Below are 24,571 nucleotides of genomic sequence, written 5' to 3'. Positions count from 1 at the left end.
GAGGGAATTAACAGCACACTGCAAAGGGTGTTTAAATTACTTTAAAAATTCTAATTAGCCCATGAACAGCAGTGAGTGTGGGACAAATTGCCTGGCTTCAAAACAAGACAATCAAAAAATGACCTCAAAGGAAAGCAAAGGGTGGAGGATGGCTGCCATGAAATAAATGAAAATGACCCCATCCGTTTGTTTAAGTAATGGCCTATTTTGAGGCTTATGTTACATTGTCCCGCATTTACAATGCTCTGGGAGATCAAGAGGCAGAGGAGAAGCTTCAATGGGATAGAAAAAGAGTTTTTGACTACTAAAAATGATGACAATAAAATCCCAGATGCTTAGTTGCAATGAAATTAGCTGGAAACTAGTTTGGGGTGGTTGCAGTTGAAATAATCAAAACAATTGTTCTGCCTTAGACTCCACCTTTCCCACAATTATTTCACTTCCCCTATTCATATATAAACCAACAGGAATTTGACTGGAAGCATTTGTGGCTTTATAAATAAACTATCCCCCTAAAAATTTGGATTCCAAAGGCTTTTCGTACTCTTGATATTTTTCTTTATTGTGGCTGTATCAGCATGTGGTATAATGCTCTACCCTGCAGCATGATCCCTCACCCTGGAATTGTGCCTGGTGCCAAGATCTGAGATCTTGTTAGGAAAAAGTCTCAATGGACAGATTTTGTCTGTCAATATTTATTACTGTTGCCCTTTCAGAGACAGTCTGCCTCTATTATAGAAAATTGAACCAAAGTAGTGTCAGGCTTGTGCCATAAAACTTGAATAGGGGTGTTGGTTTTTTCAGTCTTTGCAATGGCACATGTTTTTCCCTGGTCAGTCTTGCTTATTTCGGCTTTGTTCTGCTGTGTAACTGTGACCCTCCTGTGATGAACAATGGGAAAGCAACAAGTTTGCCTTGGGATTCCTGGGGTTTTCTGTGTGTTTGTTTCCCTGTACTAGTCTGAGTCATTCTCCTGAATCAGGAGAACTGAGTGTACTACATTCTCCATGTTTTCTAATACGAAGTTTTTTTTAAAGTTGCCTTCCAATCATGAGGAAGCATCAGGAGATACTAAAGATAAAGAGCTGTTACTTTTTATGCAGCTAACTTCTGTTTAGTTGATAGAAGCCCTCAGTTTATGACATCTGACTCATGGCACCACTCGTCTAAGTTTGGTTCAGAGATTTTGACCCTTCAAGTGAAAAAGAAGAAAAACGTGGGCATGGCTGTGAGTCCTGCTTCTTTCTTACACAGTAATCACTATCACAGTCAGAGGACTTCCATCCATCATTCGGCTCTGCATAGGGCCATATTTGGTATGTAGTATGGTACGAGAGTGAATATCACTAATATATTTGTTCCTCAAATGTGTGAACATTTTATTCCACTCTGGAGTCTGCTTTCTCTGGTAATGCAGCTAATTTTTCCTGCAGACTGGTCAGATCTGAAGAAGACAGGAAAATGACACAAGATCTCTCTGGATCCTGTGAGAACATATACTGCGTAGATAATATCTTGGTGATAAAACACTGAATTAAATCTAAGTTAGGGAAGGACTTGGTCGCTTTCCAAAGTTGTCTGCACTTCAGCCTGTTAGACTTGAGCACCACAGATCTCAGACTTGGACTCAAGTGTTTCCATTCATTGAGATTTCCGGATGTGGGCCTTTAGGTCCCGACTACTGGAAGCTCTCACTGGCCCTGAGGCCAGACTGGAAATTGCCTTTCGTATCTCAGATCACCATAGAGTCTCCCTTTACATGGCTCTGCTGAACCACTGCATGTTCATTAAGTGTTGCCATAGTTCCTCTTCCAAAACCACACATTTGTGTTTTTTGATTTGGGTGTTTCAAAGCTCTAAGTGGGCCATTAGCTTTCCGATTGCATGAAGCAGCATTTCTCTTCTAAGAGATGAGATTAAAATGTTCATCCTGTTGAGTGATTGGACTGTCTGAATGTTTCTAGGTGTTCTGTCATTAATGTAAATTAGCTATATATTTCATTAACTAAGCCAAAACTTACACTCTGGCTGAATGCTGAAAAAGAAAAAACCTGTCTGAATTAGATCAAAGAAATTAAAATAAGAACCATTCAATGGTAGCAGTTAATGAACTGTAACTAACTGAAAAAAAGTCTCCTTCCAGTAGCAAAACAGTAAGAGAATCAGTTTGTTTTATAAATGCTCTGAACACACCATTTGCATTACCCTCCACCATTAAATTGTCTAAACATCCCTAAGGGGCTTGCCTGCATATTTGCCAGGCTGCATAGCCAGAGTGTGTTTCAGCACTGTCCTTGACTCCGATGTTGATTTCCAGGTCCTTGAAACATTACAAGGAGAGCCACAAGGGGCAAGACCTGGCTGTAAATATACCTCTGCTCTATTTTACTTAGGTGAATCTCCACAGTTTTATTGCATTCTCACTACCAGACTCAGCCATTCCCTCAGTCATGGGGGATGCGTGTCACCAAAAGATTTTGATCTACAGGTTCTTCCCTCTGAGTCCTCTGGTTTGATTCAGCCATCGCAGAAGCAGCTTAGGCTGTAACTGGGGTTGAGCAATGCACTTTCTGGGGCAAAATTGCTGAGGTTAAAACACTCACTGTCCTTCAGACTTCTTTTAGAGTTTACAAATCCCATATTCAGTCTGCAGTATTACCTGTCAGACTTGCCCCAAATTTAGTCTAAGTATAACTTCTTATGCTGAGTACCATATGTACTCCAGAAACCAAGAATCTCTAAGGACCTAATTCCATTACAGAAGATAAAGCAGAGATAGGTGCATTGTTATCCCTCCATCACAGATAAAGGAGGTGGGAAATGATTTGTTCAAAATGACTTAGGGTATCTGAGATGTAGCTAGGAACTATACCCAGCTGAACTGGGTCCTAATTCAGTGCCTCAATCACAAGAGGATCTCCAGCTTCCCCGAGGAGTCCAGATTGAATCCAGGCTGTATGCTCAAGGCATCACTTGAGAGAATGCTCAAACTGTGCTTATCCTTACAAATCACCAAACATTTTTTCACACATAGAACAAAGTGTTCTTAAAGTTCCAGTTTCATATGCTATTATTTCTAAAGGACAAAATCCCTTCTAAAAATGTTCCGCTACTTATTATCCTGAAGAAGTGGGGGGTTTTTCTTGGTAGTTGCAAGAATGTATTAATTTGTAAGTACTGTCTGCAACGTAATTTTTATGAAGTGTTTTTATTTTCTGAAAATACCAATATGAACCTATTACAAAAAGAATTTAAATTACATAACTCTCAAACAGTGGCTGAAAAAGATTTTTTTTTAAATGTTCAATATGGTTATTAATGCAAACCAAAACTGGGAAGGATATGTGCAAGAAAGGCTAAATAGATATGTGTGTGTATAAAAAAAAAAAAACAAACCCACAACTGTTTTTCTGTTCTTAGGGGTAAGATTTAAAAAGACAATGTACAGCCTGGGAAAACAAATTCCTTTCCAGCCCTGGTAATAATATTTCTGTAATACTTTTAATCTTCAAAATAGGCCTCCTAACAAAGCTACGGCAGAGTCTCCCATTCTGAATTAAATCCACGATGCTGGTATGGAAAGAGATGTGAAGAGACTTACCAAAGACCATAATGAGTCTTTGGAGGTAGCAGTTCAGGTCCTTTCCTTTTACCTCCTGTGTGCTCCGGCACTGGCTTCCACTGTCTCAACCTGGCAAGAGGTATTTTAGAAGATACCATTTGGCAGGTGGTATTGATTTCTGGTATAGAAAAATGCCAGAACAGAAAATAGTTTCTTCAGTTGACTGTCTAGCTTGGGTTCACTCAGTCTAGCATAATTCCTCTTAATTTCTACAACAGAAAAGTTTTAAAGACTACAGGAGGGAGATAGGAAAAAACAGAAAGGGAAGTTATCTTTATGGAGCTGACTACCAGTTTTACCAAGGCTTTCATTCCTCAGGTTCCTGTACAATGACTGGGTTTCTCTCCCAACTGATATACATAAAAATCTATATTAGCATTCCTGTGATATCAAAATCACTAGGGTTTTCTCTGATTACAATAAATATAACTGGAAATATTCAAAATGTGTCCATAACATAATAGTTCGCCAAACCTTCATTGAACAATGTCAGAATTCTGGATTGTATTGCATTCCTTTCTGTCCCCCAAGCATTGATTTCATCCTGTTTCCTGACTTAGATTTTCATCACCTTCTTGTGGTATCTTTCCCCTTACAACTCAACATCAATGGTAAAACAATTGATACTGGATTTCTCATACAAGAGCAGACTCCCACAATCTTGGGGAGTTCAGAGCTGTGTGGAGATTGAGTCTGAAAGCCTTTGAATTTGGATTTCCCAAGAGGCTGTTGGGTTTTATTTACATTTCCTATTTCCTGGCAGAGATGTCAGTTGGTGTTTTCTGAATTTCTCTTCAGGAGAAAAACAGGAATGTAAGACGTGAACTAAAAGGTACGGTAAACTGTCAGCTGCTGCCAGGAGGCAGCCTTGTGCTGATCCCCTGTGCCTGTACGCCAAGTTTCTGCTCTGTGCTATACCTGAAAACACTTGGCTGTGCTTGCCAGTGGGGTTTCTTTAAAATCAGATAATTGCCTCTCATGTGCCATTCCTAGGGCTCTCTTCCAAATCTCCCTCCTCTACCTGCAAGAATAAGTACAAAGCCTTGAAGATGGATGGCCCTTCAACATGACACAATAGCTTTTTAATTTGACATTAAACATATTGAAAGCTGTTAAAGTGCAGGCCAGTGGAGATCTGTATAAGCTGTCCTTCCCAAAAGTTGCTCAGTCACACCAATCTCCTGTCCTAGACCTGTGCGCCATCTTGCTGTAGAAAGTATGGAGATGCACTTTTGTCCTGTCTTATCCTTTTAATGTCAATATCCAGAAGCATTTTTCATCTGTAGATCTTTCCCTTCCCCCTATAGAAGAGAATAGAAGGGGGGAAACCCAAAGCAAACCCAAAGCTTAGCGATTTGACTTTGCATCATTACAGCAATCTCAGTGGGAGCCATTTGATTAAAAAAAAAAAATCTAAGAGCCTCGTGTTCCTGTATTTCCAACACAGGTACTGGAAAGACAGTGTTGAATAATGGGCCTGCATTTCATATGGTTTCTTCTGCAGTCTTTAATCAATAAAATGTTCCTTAGATCAATACAGATGTTATTTCGTTGCTTGGAACCATTTATAAGTATACGATGGAGGTAGTTACAGCATAGTCAGTGCATAGTAAGGATAGCTCTTGGGCACAACACAGTTACAGCTCCACTCATACACAGCAGGTATCAATATAAAATTGGATACACCAGCATAAAATCACAACATCCTCTCTACAAAGCAACTCCAGATAAGCTGCACTGGGGGAATGAGGGCTGAGTGTGTTTAACACTGTTTTGTTCCCTATCAACAATGTCAGCAAAAGAGTTTTGCAGATTTATGTTGATTATTGTATCAGTAAACTGACATAGTCCCTTGCTGAAAGGCTGTTTGGAAAATGTGTGTCTGGTGCATTGGTAATGGAAAAATATAGAGGGTAATTCTAATTCTGCCAGCTCACGTCAAGTAGATGAGTTTTAAGCTGCATGTCATGGGTGGAAAATTTGGATATTGCTGATGATCTAGTGTGAGAGGCTATTGTCACAATAATGTTGGTGCAAATAACGTTTAAAGTGCTGCTGAGTGAAGGCTGGAAGATACCAGAACCCTGTTCGTAATAATATTTTAACTCTGGAATACAGCTTGTGCCTTCAAAGTATTATACAAACTCTGAATAGTTAAGCATCTGGATTGGCAAAGTAGATATTTTGTGAACCAAGCCACAGAGAAATGAAACCCTAAGGTCATGGACAGGTCTAGCCGTTTTCCTTTCCTCCTGTATCAGGTATAGGACTTTGAAAGTCTGTTGGCAGAAGACGTGACTTTTTGAAGCGGTCTGTATTGGTATTGAGCAAGCCCATGTCTATGTTTGATCTCTGCATTGTAAGCCATGCTATAAAATCTTTGTGTGCATCAGCAGCAAGATAGGGGACTAGCCTGTCACAGCATCTTAAAGTTCTCAAATTTGGCTGGTGCACAGGAACATGATGAGTGAACCCAGTGGGGGGAATGGGGAGCATCGTCTCGCAGATGCAAGGGCCAGGTTGGGGACTGCAGCAGGAAGGGTGTCTGGGGCTGGGTCAGGGCTGGCCTGGAAAGCACAGGTTGTTACTGGGGTTTTGTTACAACAGTAATTGGGCATGCCAGAGTTATGCAGGAACAGTGACTGTCTTCCAAGTACTTAATTTTGCTATCAATTTTAATTTTCATATTAATTGCCGTTAGTTAAACTGATGTAATGAGCCTAGAGTGGCAGATAAAAATGACAATAGGGTTGAGTATGGATTCTGATTCCAGCTAGTAAAAGTAGCCAGCTTGTTAGTGGAGGTCTGTAAGGGCTATCTGCACACTCACAGGTAAAGCCTCAATTCAGCCTCACTTTCAGTCTCTTCCTGTTGTGTTTTGAAACCACTGAATCCCTCAGACACGTAATTGTTCGTTTTGGTGCAAACTCCATGCACTCAGACTCAAATCTCCTGTTTTCAAACCCAATTAGGAGATGGTAATTACCTGTGGGACATGGGGATTTTGTTTGTCTGCCGGGGCAATGCAGATATTCTGCTTATATCACCCCTTCCAGTTATCAATAAAACACTAGAGCAAAACAGTGCTTTCCTCTTGGTGTTTTCAGGCGGTGTTATGCCAAATGAAGGCAATATTATGAGATTGCCTGTGTTTGGGAATAATCATGCAAGCTATTAGTAATCATGCCTCACTGTTCTTCAGCACTGCTCACCCCCAGCTTTTGTGTTTGACACATGAGTAGCTGTTTGATGATTCTCATCGCTACCTTATGGATGGTGAAGCTGAGGTCATCCAGTCAGCCAGTGACAGAGTCAGAAGATGAATGCAGATCTCTTGGGTTTCAGTACAGTGATGTTGTACTTCTAGGAACTCAGCCTTTCTGAAAAACATGTCTGTAACATATTCTCTATCCTAGTATAAAACAACCACTCCAACTCAAGGACAAGCTGAGCAGAGGAAGCATATTGCTAAGTAGCTGTTCAGTAAAGAAGACCTGCAGAACATGGAGAACACTGATTTCTTTTGAAAAGTGCACAGAAGAGTAAATTGAGAGTCTTCCGTGACATAGACAGCACTCAGTTGCCAACCACTCTAGTAGGTGAGAAGAAATATTCTCAACTCTTAATGTAATTTCCAGTAGGGCAGAAAAGGCAGTTGGCAGCTCTTTTATCTCTGGATGAGGATTTCCTCTTCATCTTCCTCTTCGTAATGGTCCTAGCCCTGGTGAGGCTGAGAGTGTTAAGGAAGAGAATTGCTTCACATATGCAGGTGTCTTAAAAAAAAAAAAAGAGAACGCTAGCCATCTGGCTACCTATCTGTTTTAAAATAATCTCTTCCACAGTATCCTGACAAACTGTTGAGAGTGTCAGAAACTATGGTGGTCTTTGTCCTACAAAGCAAATTAAGCACAGTCAATTGGAGCTGCTGCAAACAGTCAAGGAGTTTATAAAATTTATTACTGATGAACACCATTCAAATTCATTAGTTTTGTTCTTTTCCTTCTCCTGGACTTGCAGTGAGCTTGGACTTGTGATGAGCCTGGGACAAAGGTAATCACTACTGGGACTAGAATGAATGTGAACTGAACAAGAAAGTCACACCACCAGTCCCTGAAACAGGCCTAAATGTTTGAATGCCAGTTCACTGTTTTGCTACTGAAATGAAAGAACATAAACAAACACATACAGCAAAGGATTTGTTCAGCTCTGAGACTTCCTGTTACCCCTGCTTTCAAGCATGCTGGATATCAGAACGGCTGTTCTCGCCTGGCTCCTGCTATTAGTCCTGGTAAGAGTCAGATTCTGACCATGGGGATAAAACAAAATAGTTCAATATTTGGCATGGTGGCTGAGCAGAGATTCATGATGTAGGAAACTGTCCTTCCATCTGTTTTGTCAGAACCTGTCTTCCCTGGTTTTGCAAGCCAATATGCAAACAGCACACATGCTTTTGGTGCATTACTGCTCAGAGCTGATATCAACAGAAATTGGAATTGCAGGAGTACCATGCTGGAGAGAATTGGTATTGCTGTGACTCCTCTCCCTCCCTTCACACTTTTCCCAGCCTCAGCTGTGTAGCTCAGATGTGTACTGAGGGACAAAGTCATCTTTGCTGTTTACCTTCTCCCTCATGTATATCGTGTCTAAGAGGAAGGAGAGTCACATGGCATCTGCACAGTTCAGGACAGTGCCCTACTGATGCAGAAGAGAGCTTCTTACTCCATCTCTTCCTTGTGTCTGTAGATCAGTCATAACCTGATCCACACTATGTTAAGGTGTCATCATGGTACTGAAAGACTGATTCTGTTTTGACAAGTGGGATAAAGAAATGCAGTGAATAGCAGAGAACTCTAATACCAGACCTGATCTTGTAATAGAGCAGCTGACAAATATACCCAGAGAAAAATCACAGGTTTTGCAGCAGAAAATAGAGTGGGAGCAAGTCTTGATATTTATGCAGTGTCCCAACTAGATGTGAGATTGGACATCATTGTAGCAAATCCCTGAAGTGTTGGACCCTGTGTGCCATGGTGGTTGACTACAAGGAGAACAAACCTTATGCTTGGTGTGCTGCTGCAGAAACATGATACAAATCCGCAGAGGAGATTCTCAGATTGCCTGAGGCACCTCTGGGGTGCAATGAATATGGCTTTGTCCCTTGTTTTACAAGGAGCATGTTGCTTTTGAAGGCAAGAAGTGCCGAGCAGAACAATACAGATACTTGTCAAAAAGCTTGAGGAAGGAGTGATGAAATTGGGTACCTCATCTTAGGTTAAGTGAATTCCTTAAGACAAAGACTGAGTGTGTATGGGTCCAGGAACTTCAGAGGAGCCCTGAACTGGGCCAGGCAACTCTCCCGGTATGGAGTATGATCAGCTCCTTCCCTGGGGGAGTTTGGAGAAGTCCGAGTATTCACATGAATGAGGGGGCATCTCTCAGTGCAAAGAGTCTTCGCTATCCAGTAGTTGTAAGCCTGCTCTTACAATACTGCCAGGTTTAAGGCTAAACAGGTAATGTAAATTGATGACAGTAATGAATCAGAGCTCATTTAAACCTGCAGAGGAATTGGTCTCTTGCTCCCTTAAGACAGGACAGTCATTCTGCAGGGGTGTGTGTGGAAGAAGACAGTGTTCAACAGCCAGGTTTATGATAGGATCCAGGTGCTTGAACATGAAGAGAGGTTTTGTTCTTTCACATAGAAAATGCTGATGGGGACGTTAGCATTAGTGGAGATAGTGGAGAAAGGTCCAAATTCACATAAAAAATAAGGCACTTAGAAAAATTAGAATAAACTGCTTCTCCACTTCTTGAAGTCATCAAGTCAACACCAGATGCTTTTGCCTTAGTCAAATGCAAGTTACTGATCTAAGCCTTGCCGTAAATTGATTAAGTCTTATGGTCTGTGTCAAAAAGAAACCGAGACTAGAAAATCTTCTTTGGACCGAAATCAGCAGAATAAGAATTATGTAACAACCTTATTGATCCAATAACTGTAAACAAAGAATAATATTAACATGTTCTTGAACAACCGCCAACTGAAAGACAGACAAATTCATCATGTCTTATTTGCTACTCAGACATTAGAAATAATAAATAACAAAAAGGGGTAATATATTAGATGTCTTAATGTGGGGTGGCTTATTGCTGGAGCTATCTCAGCGAATGGAGTAGATAACAAAGGCAGGCGTCAGGGCATTTTCAGGATGGCCCCTTATGCTGAATCTCAACTGGCTGCCACTGCGGAGACACTTTTCGGAAGTAGCCCAGTCTCAAACAGAAACAATGTCTGATTCGTATGTTCAAAAGTAAATACAAAAGGTTTTTCCTTTCACCATCAAATGCCTGCTGAACTGTTCAGTGCTCTGTTAGTCAGCTGCTACTTGTCTCTGGCTTTTCCCCCTCAGGGAAAATTTTGTGAAGGTTGGCTTGACTGGCAACTGAAAAATGCCACGGTAGAGTGAGGAGCAAGTCAGCCTGATGCAGACGTATTTCAGCTGTACCTTACTCTTTTAATAAAAGCGGAGTCCTGAAACTCCAAAGCATGGAAACAGAATGGGATTTCTGGTGTATTTAGAGCTGCTGTGCCTCTGGGGCTGTATCTACTCCTTCATCACAAAGGTACACCTTTTGAATAATGGGATTCATCCTATCTAAATTTAGAGATACAAACCAAAAACATCTACATGATACGGAGACATCTGAAGTTACGTACGTAGGTGTTTGCAGATGAGATGAATCATCCTGTATTCCATCAACTGTACAGGGAGAGGAGGGTGGCCAGCTAATATCTAGCTGTGTACAGTATAGGTTTCAGGATTTCATCTGATCATCCTCACCCTTCATGTTGCCAGTGGTTAAGAAGCAATGTGAGTTCAGCACTAAAGATTTTCTTGTTGTTTTCACGTGGACTTTCAGGTCACTAATGAAAATGCTGCCCATGAGTTCATTGCAACCATCAACTCACAGGTGCATTTTGGCAATACATTTCTGTCTAAGAAATTAACTTCTAAACACTTGCAAATATGAAGCAATGCTGTTTGTCTCTGGTAAGATTGGGATGATTTTAAAGCACTTCAAAGGATGTCTCAGGTGCCATTTGGGATTGTTAAAGTCACGTGTTGAAGCAGGGCAGATCTGAGACACTGTGGATCAGAAGTGGGAGTATTTGCTGTAGCTTGACAGCCCTAGACTTAGTCTAGCATCCGTGATATGATGGTTGAGAATCATGTCCACTTTGTATGTCTCAATTTTTTATTTGTGAAATAGGAAGCAGCCCTTTCCTTTCAGTTAAGTGCTTTGACTTTTACAAGTGAGGAATGTTAAACAAACAGATTGAAACCACTACAGTCATGGGAGTATTTCCTTTAACTTCAGGGAGATTTGGCTTATGGCCTATACCATGTTGTATTGTACTGGCTCAATTAGAAAAAGAATAATGAATTAAAAGGTCACAGCTCTTTAAATTAAAATGCAGGTAAAAGGGTGAAATGTGTGTGGTGGGGTTCCTCTTTAACTGCCCCGAGCATTTGCCATTAATTACCAATGGGAACTCTCCATCCAACAAGTTCACTAATCTCCTTTTAATCTCATTGAGTTCTGAACATTTTCTGGAAAACATTTTTCAGAACTAATCTGCCCAGGCAGGGTGGGGGAAATGTTAAAACACACAAAAATCTGCGCAACAGGAAATAATGTTAGAAAGCTGTGAAAATAATTTATCCTTTTGAAGCGTAATGGTTTTTAATTTTCTCATGCCCTGATCTCCCTGGCAACAATTTAAAAGTGCATAAGCATTCATGAATCAAAGCTGTTCACGTCTGCATTTTTAATTATGTGTCATTGGATTGAAACTTTCCCTTTGATCTTTGCATTTAAAGGGATTTACAATTTAATGATTACAATCCCCCTCCCCCCAAAGTCTATGCTTGTTCTTGAGCAATGTCACAAAGGGGTCACTGTTGGACAGGGGGAAGATGGTTTTGTTCAGGATGTTATAAGCATGTCTGAAACCTGCCTTATGCTCTGACTCGTGGAGAAGATCCCTATGTGATGATGGGGCTTCCCAGTGGTGGTGACTCTAGGCCTTTTGCTCTAGGCAAGACATTTGAAAACAAAGTGAGATAAAATAGAGAACAAAAATAACCTGGTTGCCCATTAAGCAGTCCTGTGCTCTAGGCAGCTGCCTCTATTGCCCTGTGTAATGACTTCAGAGCCACGTAGCGTGGGCACCATGACAAATGGAGGTAGAAACACTCCTAGCTGCTTGCTGTGAGGGTAGTCGGAAGCAGTTGATGGCTTTGAGGTGAATGGAGCAGTTTGTCCTTGCCAGCAGAAATCAAGCAAACAGAAGCACTTGAACACTTTGATTCAAGCTGGGGAAAACACAACAGCTATTTCATTGTGCCTGTTTGGGAGAGTGAGCTCCAAGGAGGCTGGTCTCGGCAGGGCAGAAAGAAAGCCTTGTGGTTAAAGCACAGGTTAAGAGGAGGGGTATCAGACTGCCTCGGGGTGGAGAGAGAGCTGGTGGTGGGAAGATGATGTAGTGGGTCTGGAGCGGGGAACAAGTGAGGAGGCCTGGGGAGGGTGACAGCTGTGATGGCTTTTCTGTGTAACGTAGGGCTGCGGAGCAACAAGGAATGAAATCTGTACACAGTACGGACATGCTACAGCTGTGAATGCCATATAGGTGGATGACCTTGGTGAAGTCGCTTGACTATTTTGTTTTCTCATGAGGGTCACAAATGCCCAATTACATCCTATGCGTGTACGGCAAGATAACTGCCTCACCGCAAAAAAGACTGTCACGCTCACCGCTGGCATTAAAAGATGTCAGCAGTTTCCCATTAGATGCATGTACGTGTGTGACTTGATGCAATGCGTAGCACATGCTAGGTACTCTCTAATGAATCGTTCTTTCAAAGCTTTTTGCTAGATATTTAATTTTCTTTCTGAATAACAGTTTAAAGGTCATGTGGATCGGTGACACATGCAAAATGAATGAATGTTACTTTTGATGTGCCTGTGCAAAGTGAAGGCCTTGCGCAGACTGCTTTATATGCACAATGTTATTGTAGTTTCTTGTAAAAAATCAATAAAAAAGTATTAAACTAAAAACCCTGAGCAGAATATTTTATGTCTTATTAAGCTACTTATGGGTTCAGCTAGGATAGCAAGGGTTCTATTAATCAATGCTTTAAGTTGACTCCACGGTGAGTTGATGAGTTGAAAAATTTGTTAAGATCCCTTTTTGCCCCTCTTTAGAGGGTGTTAATGTGGTGGATTTTGTGAAGTGAGCATACGTTTGTGCCATTAGCAGTAAGTTAACATTGCATGATTTAACATTAGAAACATCATTTATTGAGCTTATACTTAAAAAAAAAAAGCCAGTGTTTTCACTGAAATGTGCTCTGTGATGATCCAATTTTACAATCATTTTCTCAGATGAAAAAATTCATGGTTACACTATTGACAGCTGCTGTTAAATTGCTCCAGATGGGATTACACTAGAGGTAGACTACTCATCCACGTAAAGGCTACAGGAAAAGATTCTAACAATTTTAGTTGTGTTACTCAGGAAACAGTCATGCTTTTTAGAGCACAGGTACCATTTATAGTCTAGAGAAGTGCTGTAGATCAAGGATAAACATGAATCAAACTTTGGGAATCAGTAGTGATAGCAAGCAGGTGAGAACCGGGAAGGTAGAGAACTTGTAGAAAAGGAGAAAACTTGGGGCAGAGTCTTGCTTTCTTTGTTGCAGTTTTTTTTTGACTGAATGAAAATATTCATAAGGTATGGGAGAGTAGCAGGAGCAGCGGTTGAGTTTTTGAAGCAGCAGCAATCTATAGACTGTTTCTGCCCGTAAGATAATTAGTGCCACAGTATAATTAGAGAGGAAAGAACAAAAGGAAGATAAGTATCGCTGAGGGCTTCAGTTTAATTTACAAGGAAATCTAGGTAAGCAGCTAAATATAATATACTCCTCTTAAAACATTATAGATTGGTATTAGATTTTAGAAAGCACATATCATCAGTTTGTAAGGGTAGAAACACTGGTTCTGAGAAATACATCCATACCTTTTAAAATCTCTTCTTTAGACTGAATTTCCTTTTATTGAAATACATTTTATTTAAATACTCTGCGATACTTCTATTGAACTACAACTCAATTCTGTATCCTGAATAGCGTGCTGAAAATTTTAATTAAGCAGTAGCTGGGGAAGATTAGTCCATTGCAGTTCAGTCCCTCCTCCAAGCCCTGCGCCCCTGCGGTAGCTGGTGCATGGTCATGATTCTGCAGCGCAGAAGTCTCCTTTTGTCACATCTGTGTTTGCATTCTCAGGCACAGTTGCCAGCAAGTCCAGTATATGCAAGGATCCAGAAAAGGTGGATCTTGTTTTGAGGCTGGGAAAGGTGCTTTGGACCTGACTGATTTGCTCATTGCTTGCACTCATCTGCAGTCTGTCACTCCAGTTGCCTTCCGTGGCACATAGGTGTTCCGAACAACTTATTTCCTCACTAAATCTGGTACTAAAAGCAGGACTGTCTTTGTTGGCAGTGTCAGTAGATGGATTAAGTAAGCAATGAACTTGGTGCCCTGATTTTCCTCTTGCCTGCAGAAGTGGTTCTTAGCATAGCTGGTACAATGTGCCATCAACAAGCTGTTGGCAGAATGTCAAATTGTTAGTAAATAGGTTTCTAACATTGTCTGCTCCAAGTTGCTTTGTCCTTTGATATATTAGTATGGCATCTTCTTTTCCAGGTTGAAGATGTGAAACATACCGTGAAAAGGCTCAAAGCTGACATATTTCAGGCTAGGAGCATCCCACATGTGTGACTGTGCTGAACTTCTTCTTGCCAGGATTCCTCTAAAACACTCAGGAACTCCAGGTAAGCCACGATCAAGCAGTGGTCATTGGTGGCTCTGTGATACTTGTCTTTCCCACTTGTGCCTTATGAGCTTCCCTGTTTACTGCCTTCTGCTTGCCTCAATCTTTTGTTGTATTTTTTACATAAGGTTATGGACTATAGGGGACATTCAGTATCTCATTTTCTGCACAGAAAGACAGATCCTCTGTTCTTGATAGGAATACAAAGAATGATTACAACTGGCTAAAAACCAGTTGATTCCAATAAAAAATAACAAAGAAACAATGCACATGCTGAAAATCAGTCATATAAATTATTCAGCTAATTATTTAAATAACTAGCACATTTTGGGAAAATACTAAATGGATGTACAGTTTTTGCAAAAAGAAAAATGCTTAGCTCAGGGCTGCACTTGTTTCTGTTACGGTTGTTGTGGCTGGAATCGTGGCACATCAGAGCATCAGCCGTAAACTGTAAACAAGGATTCCAGGGTCCTCTGTTACACAAATGTAACAAAAAAAGCCCACTGCTGCCCCAGAGCCAATGGAAACAGCAAACAGAAAGTGGGATTGCGATGCAGAGAGGGATACAGTCCTGGACTGATGCGGGACACAACTACACCACCACAAAAATGTCACATGGTGGGAGAATAAGTGTAGCTTTCAGCTGCTGTTACGGAGGAGTAACCTTCCCACCCTGAGTACTGTACCTCTGAGTTTATGGGGCCATATTTTCTTTTTCTGCCTAGATTTGAAGGATTTAGAACAATTATTCAGGCTCCTGAATGCCAGTGAGCTAGTTGGAGGAATAGCTTGGGTTGCCAGACGTATGGAAACCCCAGATATATTCCCTGCACAAATCAACTCTACAGAATATGTGCAGTGAATTCAATGCTACCAAAACCATGCTGATCTCATTATGGCTGCGCTGTATAATGCCTGTACACACAGACCTGTTTGGGAAGTCCTGATCACAAATATGACATCTCCCTGCCCCCTTCTCTTTACTTGTAAACCCATGACAAGAAGAAAGACGGTGGGCTCTGCTGCTGGTGGCTTTAGGCCTTGATCCCCCAGTGGGCTTGGCTCAGGGTTATAATGCTCCGCTCACAGGCAGTCATCTTATGATACAAATTTCTGAACAAGTGCAGTAGCATCACTTGAGACCTCTGTGGAGGGTGTTCAGATCTTGTCTTATCTAAGGTTGCCAGTTGTGGAAGTCAAACATCACACTCCAGCCTTGGGTGATGACTTAAATTGATGAAAGAAAACTAAAACTTTCAACTCCCTGCCCTAGAGGGAGAACATAACGATCCAGACCAATCCCACTTACCTCTTTGAAATTATTGTTACCTTTTCAAAGTAAGTCAATGATTTATAAGATGTTTAGTGGGCAAAAACCTCTGCAAACACTAGGCTGGCTAGGTTATAAATGATATGTACACAACCTGGGATTTTTCTGGCAATTCATATGCTGTCTGTCTATGACTAGAGCTTCTTTCTCCGAGTTGCAGAGCATAAAGAAATAAAAATGATTTGCTGTGCTTGGGTATAGCTTAGGCAATGGTAATTACTGCGTGGAAAGGTACTCCACTTAATCAATGGGCTGATGCACAGCTCATTTGAGGTTTCCTCCTTTGCTCCAGCGTAAAGGAGAGAAAACAGAAACAGAGGAAACAAAACTGGCCACAAGGAAAAACATTCAAACTCATTACTGAAAACTCTCTGCACTACGAGTTATACAAATACAGAAAATACACAGGGGGGAAAAAACCCAATACAACAAAGAATACAAAAAGGACAGTCTCTGACCTGGAAATGCTTTAATAAGAACAGAAAACAAGGACCAGCAGGAAGATGGAGAGAGACAGGGAGTGCAAAGAAACAATGCAATATTAAAATCAGCATGATAGGTTTACTTAGTAACAAGTAGGTTTGAGATACAAACCAATTCACTGTAGAACAAGCAAGAAAGCAACAAAATTTGCAAAGCTAAAGCACTTTCCAGGAGAAGTAGAAGGTGGGATAGTATTTATTTTTAAGGGTGTCTTGGTGGGTTTTCTTTTGTGCTCTGATAGGCTATAGATAATCGGGACTGCACCATGAACTTAGGCTTTTTACCTACACCACGTGAAGAAGGCTTTCTCCTAGGGGTGATGAGCCAAATCTGACAGGAGGCACTGGGAGAAATGAAGCAATTTGGCCAAAGACTTATGACTAAGTTCACCATTGCTAGGCTACCTGTCTCTCTGGGTTTGGTGGTGGTTGTCCTCTGCTCGTTCTTCCAGACTGCATGTTCTTAAGCAAGCTCCTTGCTGGCTGCTGGTGTTGTCATCCCTGAATTCATGTCTTTGACTGCAGGCACCTGAGATGCTCAGTCTGTGCCCATCAAGCTATCAGGTTCTCAGTGTTGTTCCTGATCTATTTATGTATTCTCTGTTAAGATTATAAGCAGTTTGTAGGAACAGGTGGAGTTAGGCATCATATTCCATGTATGCAGGAACGAACAGAAGTCATGCAGCACATGCATTGCTTTTGGAAAAAAGGTGAAGGGAGACTCAGAAGGCTGCTGGATTTTTGGCTCTTCTGAAAATCGGACTGCTGGTTAGTAAATCTGGATCTTCAGAATAAGCCCTTGTGGGAGTTGTAGCTGTGCAGGAGTTTGATCAGCCTCCCAGTACAGCAATTCTCAAAGCTTTTTGATGGCGTGAGTGAAAGTGGTGTGTCCTGCTCATGCACATCTTATGAATGGGTCAATCCAATACATTTTTGCAAAATGCTACATGCTCTCTAAATGGAGGACACATTAGATTAGTCACTTAGAAGCTGTATAAAATAAATGTGTGCATTATATATCTTAACCTTATAAAGCTGAGAGACAAGATTCTGCAAATGCTAAATGCATTTGTTTTCTTTTGCGGTTATCTAACTGAAATGTAACAAAAATTTAGCTGGAAGCTGTGAAGACTCACGCAGAATCACGATAGTCATGTAGGAGTACTGTCAGAGGACATGAAAGAGACTAGGATGGTAGTAAGAAGTGTATTTTATTAGACTGATGTTGCTGGAAAAAACAAACACATTTTTCAAGCTCCAAGATGGGCACTTCTGGAAACAGTTCTGTTTGTGTGTCATACCAATTCAGTCTGAGTGGTGGATGGGTTCGTGCAGAGGATAGGAAAGCAATGTTTCCTCTCTTCCTCTCTCACTGTGGAATACCTGAAGTAGCCAAAATGAACTGCTGTGTGGGTCAGGACTTTGCTTTTCGGGGATCATCAGATTAAGGATGTTTGGGTGTTGACTGTACTGTATCTGACAACTTGTGTGTGCTCAGTATGCAGCCATGTTGCACAGAAAATATCCTGATCTCCGCGTTATTGTTGAATGAAAGGTCAAACTCAAGCTGACATGGCTTTTCTGGGAGTTTGCTTTTCTCTGCAAAAACCACGACAGCATTATGCCTCTTCACAGGGGTACTCAAGCTACAGAAATGTGATTGTCTCCTTGTCTGGGCATATAACTCCACAAACAAATGTGTGTGCAGTACACCAACTGTGAAAATGAGATCCCTCTGAGGCTTTCAGGGACATGGGTACAGCGTTCCAGCAATGTGCCGTGAACCAGAAAGGTTCGGCTCACAACACCCACAGGGGAAATTGTGTGGAAATTTAGGAATTCTTCTGCCCTTTGCTTTTCCCTTTGAAAATTTCTTCCTTTGGGGCCTCAACACATGTTGAAGGTATCTAACCATAGGTACTCTGACTTGGAATTATTAGCCTGCATGCCATAAACACTAAACAACAGCTATCCATAACACAGCACAACATAAATAAAACTGTACTTGTAAAACCATTCAGGGTTTAGGTCATAAGACTGTATATTTTTTTTTCCCTGACTACCCTGTTTTTGAGGTCTGCTTGCAGGGAGACAGGACCAGCACCTCATCAGTGATTCATTTCCTAATGAAATGGAAACTGGCATCAGGAAAGGAGGAAAAAAAAAAAAACCTGGGGAAAAAAAGGCAAGATAAATGGCTGGCTTTCTGAAAAGCACGCAGTGAAACAATGGGACTAAATGAGATACATTCCTGACAAAGATCTCTTCTGTTCTCTAAAGGCTTTTATTGTACCTAGAGTTATGTTTTATCTTTAAAAAGTAGTGTTCTTTATTTTATGTGAGCTCTCTCCCCCTTGCCCTCTTTTCTGCTTGCTGAGATTTAAGTAAGCTCTTGTAGTGCTCTATCTCTGATCAGGCTTAAAGATTTGGAAAGCCCTGAGTTTGCAAGGATAAAAAAGGCCTTAGTATCTAGACACTGATAGATCTGATTCATCACCTCAGGAGGACATTACCACACAGCCTGTGCCACAGATTGTCTTGATAACAAGCTCTGGATTTTTCTTGGCATGAACCTTCATTTAAAGGTCAAAGCTCTTCCAAAGAAAGAGGAATTGCTGGGTTAGAGGGGGAAAAAAAAAAAGTGGTCACGTTATCTTGACAAAGCCATAGTCTTCACTGAGGCCAGGGGATTTAGACTGAGAACAGTGGGCCTGATTCTAGCTGAATGAAAGGTGCTTTTGAGCTACTCTGAGCTCTGCAGAGAAAGTAGAGCCAGAGCATGACGGCATGGGCCGGCAGTCCGCCCAGGCTGGGTTAAGTGTCTGGCTGGAGCAGGCGGACTCAACTCCTGCTCCTTCCCCACTTGGGAGCAAACAAATGGCAAAACAGGGATGTGTCAGCCCTAGTCCCTGCAAGACCCTGACCTTACGGATGAGGAGAGAAAGACACCCAAATTCAGTGGATCCCCAGCCCTGCTCTGGTTTTATCTAGCAAAAACGAACAACTCCTGCTTTAGACTGATGTGCCCTAGTCTTGTATGTCTGGTTTCTTTTTCCTCCCTTTCCTTCATATCTGAGCAATAACCCACTACCTAAGATGTGCTAAACTTCATCTGCTTTTAATCAGGATACCTCCCTGGGTAGCAATTAAGCAATGATGGCTGCCACTTAATGGGGATGGTAATTTTCACTTAATTGGGGTGTTTTCCAGTGCCTTAGACTTGTGTGGGTCTCTGTGCATTGTCTGTCTCTGGCTTTGTATGACTTTTTAGCACTGAGACACACAAACAGTGCTTCCCCATTACCTTATCCTGTCTGCTCACTTGACCTTTCTGTAACAGGCAAGGTCAATCAATATTGACTGTTCTTCTACAAATTCCAGTGGTCAGCTAATAATGTAGCAATGCCTTGCTCTCTTTAGGAATTTCTCAGCCCCAGCACACGATCTCCTTCCTTTCCCCCCACATTTTGGCATTAAATTCACTAAGAACAGCAAAACAAAGCCCCTTTTACGAATTCGAACCATTGATGGCACTGTGCAACAGAATTGAATTTCACCATCCAGCAGCACCAGTGAAGGCCAGCAAGAGGACCCAGCCCCAGGAGAATGGGATTAGGAGCAGATCTAATTCTTTTCTCCAGGCTGCCCTGTAATCTGCTCTCTGACACCAGCCTAATCTTTTTATCACTCTGCACTGAAATTTCATGATCTGGAAAATTATTCCACTGTGGAGCAAGCTGTGTGTGAATAACTGATTTGTTTTTGGTTGTGAGAGTGGATCAAAAGGAAGCCAGGTTCACCATTTGACAGGGAATCAAAAAGCTAAAAAGCAGTTTGCCCTGTCATAAAGCATTAAAAAAATTCTAAACACTGATTTAAAAATAAATAAAACTGAAGAAGTAATACATGGTTTGGAGCTAAAACAAAAAAGGAAAAACCAAAATGTTAACATGTTGACACTTTTAGAATTTTAAAATTCAGATTACTGAAGTGACAATATTGAAAACACACTGCTTGCCTCAGCATTGCCTACTAGCCTGTCTGATTTAATTTTGAAGAGAAGAAAACTACCAGCAAATGGAAAACAATGATCTTTTCCCATGCGCTGATTAAATGAAAAGCCTAGAACGCACTCCCACGATGGACAAATGAGCAAGTATATTTCTTTACTTGACATAATACCTGTAACAGGAAATGGTTATATTTCACAATGTTTGACAACATGCAACATAGGTTTTTAAAGGCTGGAGAGCCTATTGGAGATAGTAATTGTCATAAGTAGACTCCATCAAGGCTTCTAGATACCATTTTAATCCTATCTGTAAAACATTGACTTTTCTAATCAGTTGTGAAAGTAAATCCTCAGGATTTGCCAGATTATGTGTGAAATGCAATAGGGAGTACTTAAATATATCAGTAAATAAACAAACACATAAATCAAACTAGAGGGGGAGAAAGCAGCACTCAGTATCCTGGCTACAATCCATGTTTATTATTTAACTTTAAAATGACAAATCAATGGCAAAATGGAATTAAGTAGCTGTGTAAGCACAGAAGTAATTTTATCAGTGTATGAGATGCTCATGTTTTACATTATACAGAACATGGTGTGTTTACTGAGCAAATGCAGAAACATCAGTGAGAGCTGGAATTGGAGCCAAGGCTGAAGAGAACAGGGATGCCATGTGAGAGATGAGACCCTGGGGACAAGTTTCTGATGGTAACAGCATGGACAATAATGGGAAAGTGATGCATTCAGGTTCTTCAGAGAAGATAATGAAACTCACTTTATGATTTGAAGGTAGAGCTGAGCAAGAAGAAGAAAGACCTTGTCTAGAGGTCAAGGCTGACAGAGTCTCAACTACTAGGATGTTTAAGCACGACTGATCTGCTAGTGGATACAGTTGTAACCCTAGGACTGACCTTGATTAACTAATGTGTGTGTTGGAAGGCATTAATGTTTTCTCTTGTAGTGGAAATTGTATAAAAGTGAGGTTTCTCAAGCAGAGAGCTGGAATACAAGCACCATGTAAATCTGTACAGATTTTGTGCTGTTCTCTTAGGAAGTGCCCCCTTATAGAATATCTTGTAGTGGATATCTGTTTCAGCCATCACAGGTTGATTTTTTGGGGAATTCCTACCCTTGTTGTGGTTTAGTTATATTTTACACTTCATTTAAAGTCCTTCTTTTCAGGAAAATCAGTGAAACTGAATTGTCATCTGTGTGTGTATTCAGGGGAAGTGGTATTAGGACCAATAAGGAATTATTTAAACATGAAAATAAACTTATTATGTGATAGAGTTCATGAGGGTAGAAGATACAGAGATTAATTAAATCACAAGTTGCTACTCCCAACACAGCATTCTGTGACTAAAAGGCCAGCATACTGTATGGTGAACTGAGAATACATGAAAATCAAAGGAAACATTTACAAAATTTGCCAACTTCAAGTTGTACAGCTTATTACAGTGATGTGTTCTGCCGAATGAGATCTAATTCAACATGAGTAATAGTAGGAAAAATCTCACTACGTGTGAACATTTACTATGAAACAGTCCAAAGCAGTCAACAGATGCTATTCATAGTTTATAGTTCGCCCAGTTTTCCCAGTTGGATCGTCTGAAGCACAGCTCAGATTTGTTTAAACTCAGCCTCAGCTTGGAAAGGTCTGTGGGTTGTTAAGATGTAACACACTGAGAGTCTCACTGGACCTGCCTGCACCAGAAAATGAATCAAATTCCGGACACTGAAGTAGGCTCACATGAAAACAGAAATACCAGGGGTGTTTTTACTGCTGCTGTCTGCCCCTGTGCCAGGCCAAGCCAAAATTGTCCCCTACCTGCATGTCAGAAGTCTCAAAAGTTCACCGTAAGGAAAAAATACAATGGGGGGGGGGGGGGGAGGAATGTGGAAGCCACTGAAAATGATGGCAAGTCAGGAAATCCAGATTTCATCCTGAACAGGGGAATTTCTGAGGTCTGTCTTGCAAGAAACGGTAAGTGTTTTGAATAACCCCTGAATATGTAACTGGAGATCAGGATGGCAAGAAGGCTGAGGGAGTGTTGCCCTCTCCTCACCAGGTCTCCTAAGCACTGCTGACAGTCAGATAAATGCTTTGGCTACCTGGTCTCTCTGCCCCACAATGTAAAAGTCAAACTCTACCTGTGACCCAAATTTTACCCTCCCCAGATCTTGCAGCCATCTTTGCCTTCCCCAGATCTTGCAGTCATGCTTGAGCCAGTTCTTGTGTGAGCTGCTGTGAAGGGAAGAGTGTAATCGAGGCAGGAAGATGGTGCAGTTCACAGCAGCGAAGGGCACAGAGGGCACAGTTGTTTTAAATGAAGTGGAAAGGAAAAGAGAACAATGAATTATTTCCCTAAATCAGTGAAGGGATCTCAAAACTGCAAAACATCCCACATCATGGATTTTGCAGCTATTATACAGCTCTATTGACATATTATTGGTATAGATGCTAGAGAATGGTTTTATACAAGGAGAAAAGAAAGCTGGAGAGTAATTGAGAATTGACTACTAAATCAACATACAGAAGCTTTCAAATGCTAGGGGCCAACAAATCACAAGACAAGTCACTGCTTGCTCTTTTGTTATGCGCTGTAGTAGTGTTTTATACCTTAGTAGTACCAGAAGGCTTCAACTAAGACTAGAACCTCCTTGGGCTGCATTAAATAAGAATTTTTGGGTCTTTCTCTTTGCCTTCTAGGTTTTCTTGTTTGATTGTCCTGAAGCTGTGTTTTCAGCTTTTCCTCCACAGTGATGAGGACTAGAAACTTTATTTCTTTGCTCACAAGACCAATAGCTGAAGCTGTAGAGGAAACATGAAGTATCAAAGACCTTTAGTGGAGTCAAGAGAGCTGGCAACGCTGACCTCTTTTCCTCTGTGTTTTCATTTCAGTTTTTATTTCAAATCTTCTTTACTTCCTGTCTTCAGCAGTCACTTTGGTTGCTGAACCTCTTGGGGATGTAGTTCAGTAGGTTTTGACCTTGGTTCAAGGGAGCTGCATTTTACTGATAGGTAGTACTTGAACGTAGAAGTAATAGTGATGGTGTTACAGTTGTGACTATTTAAGGATATGAGAAATGCAAGGTTTGCAGAAAGATTTAGTATCTTTTATTAGCTGGTCTGATATGGTTGGAAAAGCAGTGTTGGGCATACCAGCCTTTTGTCAAATCATTCTTTCAGCCTAACAGCTGGATAAGAAGGGTAGACGTAGGGAGCCCTGTCCCTCGTCCTGGCTCTGTCCCTGCCTGCTCTGGGACCTGGCTCAGATTCATTCCCCCGTTCCAGGGCTAAGTTTCCCACTTGTAAAACACATAACACAGCTGAACGTGTGCAGGAGCGGTGCTTGGTCTAAGGAATATCACCTTGATAGGTCCTTGGCACAACACCTGAAATATCTTTTCTGTATTTCACACAGTCCTGCTCAGTGAACATATGTTCTCTGGGCTATGCTTTTCTAAGCCCGTGTCTTGATATGTTCCTGGTATAACTGATTGCTAAGGGAGGAGCTAAAAGCCAAAAGGGTTTGCACCTTCACTCTGGCCTCTGGTTGCCTCATTTCAATGCCTTGTTTCAGTGCATGCAGTTGTTCAATGCACGTGGTTATACGTGTAGGTGAATATATTGCTGCTCAGATCAGGGGTTGAGCTCATACCACATTGAAGTCCTTCGCACACAATGGCTGTACAGAATGTCTGGCTGCCCTGTTCATTAATCATCTCTGCTGAAAACCCGTTTTAATTACATTATGTTCAGAATCCATAAAATATAATTAAAATATGTAAATCTATTATATTATTTAATGAGTACATTGAGACCTGAAAGTTTAAATTAGATGTAAAACTGATACAGACCTATTGCTATTGATTACTTATATTAATAAATCATTGCAGCCTTGGACAGAGATTTTTTTTTTCCCCCCTACCAGGTGGCAATATATTTTTTTATTTCATCCATCAATTCTTACGTTTATGCAGTCTTTTAAAACTACTGTGGAGTAGTAATGAATAACTATGTAACTTTTCTGCAACTGATATCCATTCTCTAGCATGATTTCTTCAAGTTCTGTTCCCTTCTTTTGCTCTTTCTTCAAAGGCACAGCAGACTGCTAGCAGTACAAATGAGGTAGTACAAATAAGCCCCAACCCATTCCCCCAACATTTTAGTTACAGACGTTACATCAGACACGTATTTTAGGATTAGCGTCATTTTCTGGGAGCATGGGATA

General features: G+C 41.1%; 1 long non-coding RNA gene across 1 annotated transcript in view; it reads left to right on the top strand.

Moving 5' to 3' along the window:
- LOC127024444 (uncharacterized) overlaps window positions 1-22,200 on the top strand; it is a 29,487-nt gene extending 7,287 nt beyond the window's left edge. The window contains exons 2-3 of the long non-coding RNA XR_007767551.1: window positions 14,383-14,510; window positions 20,926-22,200. This is a non-coding gene — a long non-coding RNA (uncharacterized LOC127024444). The remainder of the gene's footprint in view (window positions 1-14,382; window positions 14,511-20,925) is intronic.
- Window positions 22,201-24,571: the final 2,371 nt, after the last annotated feature.

The sequence above is a fragment of the Gymnogyps californianus genome, chromosome 20 (assembly GCF_018139145.2).
Source record: "Gymnogyps californianus isolate 813 chromosome 20, ASM1813914v2, whole genome shotgun sequence".
Taxonomy (NCBI): domain Eukaryota; kingdom Metazoa; phylum Chordata; class Aves; order Accipitriformes; family Cathartidae; genus Gymnogyps; species Gymnogyps californianus.
This window is presented reverse-complemented; position numbering and strand designations above follow the sequence as displayed.